Genomic DNA, 5650 nt, shown 5'->3' with positions numbered 1-5650 from the left:
AATTATACCTATATTGCTTTGCCAATATAGCATCGTTGCTAATTCTTTAAGTTTATAAGATTTTGCAGTAAATTGAAGATCAGCTCTGATATCTAATTCTATGAAAATATGGCAATTAATTTCGGTTGTTACAACAGACAACCACATTGACAGTTTATTGTAAATAATATCATGAAATTTCAATGCTTTCTGTGGAGCACGAGAGCTTTTCTGTATAATTATATTATGATTAGATATTAACGTTAATAATACTGTAAATATATTCTTTGGATAAATAATTGTATATTCTAAAATAACTATACGTATTCATGCTATTTAACGTATTAACGATAATAATTTTGTTAAAATTTATAGGCTAACGGCGGTATTGTACATGTTTATAAAAATTAAAAATACGCAGGAATAAATTTAATGCATTTATTCATTTAGAAAAAAAAGAATTTCTTTCGGCAGACTTACGCGTAATTTGATTTTGTATGTACTGTAGAATACAAAATACAATAGAATACAAAGGTTTTTTATCTTTTATAATCGTTCGTCGTTCCTTTCAATTATTTTATTTTATTTTATTTTATTATTCTCTTGCCAACTTCAATGCTTTCTGCAAAACACAAAAGCCTTTCTATATAATTTTATTATTTTATTCTTAAAAAAATAATAGTTTCATTTAATAGTTTCATCCAAACTTCAGCCAGACTATTTATTGCATCATAAGAAAAGATAATCTTGTGATGTTCAGTTTTTAAAATAATTTTAGTATTTTTATATAGAGATTTTAATAACTTTAACTTTCTTGATATACTTCGATGACTAGCGAAAATTGAAATTGCAAAGTAAATAAAGTGTAAACAACACGAAGGTGATAAAAGTGTAAGTGAAGCGTTTACAAAGCGTAAATTGAAACATCTAAACATAAAGCAAGCGTACCCGCTTCGTTTACATTTTATTTATTCTCCAATTTGAATTTTTGCCAGGGCCATTGTCCATAAACATATTAAAACATTTTTCTTATATAATGTGATATAACTCGTATATATATACCATTTAATTATCTTCGTGAATAATATAAATCGCAGCGATGGGAGTAATTGATTCGTTTTGTGTACAAGATTTTACTGTAGTATTCAAATTATTATATTGCTCCCATAGTCCTGAAAGTCGTCTACAATAAGCAACAAAATGACCTGGATATCCTGCAACAACACCTATCAGTCTGAAACATTGAAATCATGTTAATTATATGTGTTAAAAAGAGATACGTAATTTCACATGTAAAACAATTATACCAATATTGCTTTGCCAATATCAATATCGTTGGTAATTCTTTAAGTTTACAAGATTTTGCAGTAGATTGAAGATCAGCATCCAATTCTATGAAAATATGGCAATTAGTTTCGGTTGTTACAACAGACCAGCCACCACATTGACATGGTTTGTTGTAAATAATATCATGAAATTTCAATGCTTTCTGTAGAGCATGAAAGCCTTTCTATTTAATTACATTATAATTGGGCATTAACGTTAATTGCACTGTTTCATGCTCGCCACACTTATTGCATTTCTCCATTTGACGGGAACTTGGCATTGAATTTAATAGTTTCATCCAAACTTCAGCCGGACTATCTATTGCATCGTAAGAAGAGATAATCTCGTGATGTTCAGTTTTTTTAATAATTTGAGTATTTTTATACAAAGGTTTTAATAACTTAAACCTTTCTTTATACACTTCATGATTTGGGCCGTTGTCCATAAATTTGAAGATAAACTTAAAGAATGAGTTATCAGAAGTTTCGGCGATGGAAAAATATTCAGGATTATCTAAGATACTGGTGAAAATAATTTGTGCAAGAGAGTCAAAAGGGCAAGTATTTCTTAAAAAATACATTTTACCTTCAATTTTATAAGTTCCACATAAAGACGCATTTTTCAATAAATAAAGTTTTATGTTCTTAGTGACTAACTTATTGTTTAATGTTCAGGATAAGCAGAAAAGAACTTTGAATGAGATGGTTTATGTTCGAAATGCTCTTTTGTTTCTAAATCAGTAGCCTTCACTTGTTCTACCTTGATCGAGTCATTTTTAATTTTGCTGCTGATAAATAGCGTTGATTCATGATTGAGAGTTTTCGAACTCTCAGTAGTTGTTCCGATTATTTCACATGACGTCAAATTATCCTTAGAATTTAATAACGCTGAAATCGACAGATCTCCTGTGTCACAACTCGTATTAATATGTATATCATTAATTAATTCCTCAATGTTTTCATTATTTGATTCGGCATTCCAAATATATTCCATTCTTTCTTCGTTTTCATTAAATGAAAATATAGATTCGGCTTTTCCACGCCAGTTTTCTCTTGATAATAAATCTGAATCATTAAATGATCTAGAATAACAATGTTCCATCCTTGAATTCTGTGTATTAACATAAAATTTAGTTGAGCTTGTTTTTGCTTGAGCCGTAGTATATTGTTGAAAATCTTTTGGCTTCCAGGTTGGTACTATATTCTTATTCACAACAAAATTTTGCATTTTTGCTGAAAAACTTCGTGTACCCCTTATTAAATCACGGAGATGAATTTTGATAAAATTATCAATTCTTTGTGGAAGTGCATAGTTCTTAAATACTTCATTCTTTATATCATGAAAAATTCTCTCACAATAGCTTGTGGTTGGGTGACTTGTATAAAAAGGAATACACACTGCTGTCCAGAGTGGAAATTCTTTTGCAAGTCTTAACAATCGATCGATTAATTTAGGTAAATAGAAATAATTATTATTGGCGCCTTCCTGAACTACTGATTGTGCTGCAACTTTTATATATTCAAAAAGGTCATTGATTCTAATATTGTCATCGTTTACTTCGTAAGCGTCATTATTTAACAGATCATTATTAAAATCGGTAATTTGTAAATAATTATCTATATCAGTAGGACGCTCTTTTATTAACATCTCCAATTTTTTCCTTGATTGTTCAGGTGTTTTTCAGGTGTTATTTGTGGATCTAGCAATTTTAAATTTACGGTTGAATCCTCGTAATATTGAAGGCCAACAATGCACGTTAGTGAAAATATTTCGATAAAATCCTGATAACTTTGGCAGTCTATCATTAAAGCGATGCATCGAATATAGAAGTCGCGTACAGGACGTAAAGGATGATTTTTTAAAGCAGGCCATTGACAAATCATGTGGATTAAATATGCAACGTCAACCCTTATATATGTTGATATCCACTCTCTTGAAACATATTCTGCTGCGGAGACACCATTGAAACAAATTTCAACATATTTTTTTATGGTAATATCATTGAAAGCCTTTGAACAAGCCAGTAACATTGCTCTGGAATAATCCACGACCACTTGGGTTGGCTTTCGAAATTTGACCATACGTAGCCACAATTTCAACCAGTGTTCAATTGTCTCAGTTTCTTGTGATTCTGTTAGTAATTGGTATACTGCCAAAGACGTATTGTCAAAATGTACGGCAATCACGTATAGAAAAATATGAGCTGATTTTGTTTCCAGTGATCTCTCTTTAATTTTCTAACAACACTGCCAGTTGCGTCAATACTAATAGAAGAAGAATTTTTATGCATATTGTGATATTGATCATAAACACTGATTTGTTCACCAGTGCCATAACATACTTTGAATGGCACATAACTTACTAAAGCAATAGCACCTTTATAAGGATTTTCGAAATTTAAACGATAAATTGCCTGTATAACATCTTCGTTCTTCATTTTTGCGGAACCTAATTCTTCATCAATTGCTTCTTTCTTAGCATGTCGAAGTATATCTAATGAAGGTATTATTGGTGCATTAACATCTCCAAGACGCATATCTTCTCTCACTTTTCTTTTTCGCAAGTTTGAGCATCCTTCTGTAATTGCTGCTTTGCTTATTTGTTTCCGTTTCTCCCCATTTAAAGGACGCTGCAAAACTTCATGAATTTGACCTCTAGTATCTCGGGTTTTCACACGTATCCAAAATTCACCAGTATTGGCTGACGGTTCTGTTTCAACAATTCCTTTGAAGGTGTTACCACATTTTTTACTCTTGCAACTTCCGATGATCTTGATATATTTGCTATGAGAGGATACATTTATATCTCCTCTCACAAATGTGTATGCACAAGGCAAATGATGTTGTCGATAAAATGCATCAGCAATAACGTTAGTCCATATCCATGGTCTTAATGTGTGCTTGGAACTCTTGTTTCCGAATTCAAGTGGTTTAATTTGTTCCCATTCGTTTAAAGTCAATATTAAGTCAAACCAAGTGTAATTGTTATCACAAGTAGAATTGAATGAGGCGTCATTAACTGATTCATTTACTGATTCATTATTGCTTTCAGTAGAAACTGTTATGTTCGTAGATGGATCCAGTAGGTCAAAACCCATTTCTCCTCTTGCAAGAGAAAGTATTTTTCGTCTATCATATTTAACATTAACCCACCAGTTATGGGCACTCCATGCATGTTGACATCTCTTACTCATTTTCTTCCAAATTTGGTCCGAGTAATTAGGTAACTTATCACCATAGATTTCCGAGAATTCCTTTAAAATTGCCACTGCAACGTCAACAGTTAATTTAATTTTTCTTGGCATTTTTATAATATATAACGTATAAGTATCAATCGTATATATAATAAGATTCTTTTATTAAAATTTAATATGAAAAACTTTCTAAGACTTTATTAAGATATTGCAGTCTGTTCAACAATCAATATTTCTCTTTGATACTCTTTTGTTTATCCATGATTAAATGTGACAGGCAAATGTTATGGCGCCTTTTTTAATTTGGGCGTACAAAATTTTCGTTACTTGTCTGTATTTATAAATGAAAATTCTTTATAAAAATTATTTTTTATAAATAAAAGTTATTATTTGTGAAGAAATGAGAAAAAATTAATAATAATTTAATTACATATGTATAAAATATACAATTGTATACGAAATTATATACAAAATATCACAAAATGTAATATCAATTTTATTTAAAAGTACAGCAAAAATGAAAATAGTAAGTATAAGAAAAACATGAACTTAAAAAATTATCGATGTAACAAATTTTATCCTATTAACAAAGTATATACCATGTAAATCTTCATACATCTGTATTGCTTATACGTTAAAATGTATCAAGTTCTAAACTTCCAAGTATCAAAACAGAATAAAAATTGAGCACTCTACAAAGCGTCTAGGCTTGCGTGCTCCACAGAAAGCATTGAAATTTCATGATATTTACAATAAACTATCAATGTAGTGGCTAATCTGTTGTAATAACCGAAATTAATTGCCATATTTTCATAGAATTAGATATCAGAGCTGATCTTCAATCTACGGCAAAATCTTGTAAACTTAAAGAATTAGCAATGATGCTATATTGGCAAAGCAATATAGGTATAATTGTTTTACATGTGAAATTACGTATCTCTTTTTAACACATAATTAACATGATTTAACTATTATATCTACATACTATTAACCTACATACTGACAGTAATGTTTATTAACATGAGGAACGATTCATTTGTGAGGTTTTTGCAACAAGAATATGTCATAATGCAAAATTGATTGCTACGTTACTTATATGTTGAAATAACGTTATAAATAAAACGTTGTCCTGCATCGTCCACAGGCGAAACA

This window comes from Odontomachus brunneus, unplaced genomic scaffold (assembly GCF_010583005.1).
Source record: "Odontomachus brunneus isolate Ranch 3 - 2012 unplaced genomic scaffold, Obru_v1 Obru_scaffold_285, whole genome shotgun sequence".
NCBI classification, from domain to species: domain Eukaryota; kingdom Metazoa; phylum Arthropoda; class Insecta; order Hymenoptera; family Formicidae; genus Odontomachus; species Odontomachus brunneus.
The sequence above is the reverse complement of the archived record's forward strand: the minus strand, read 5'-3'. Positions refer to the sequence as shown.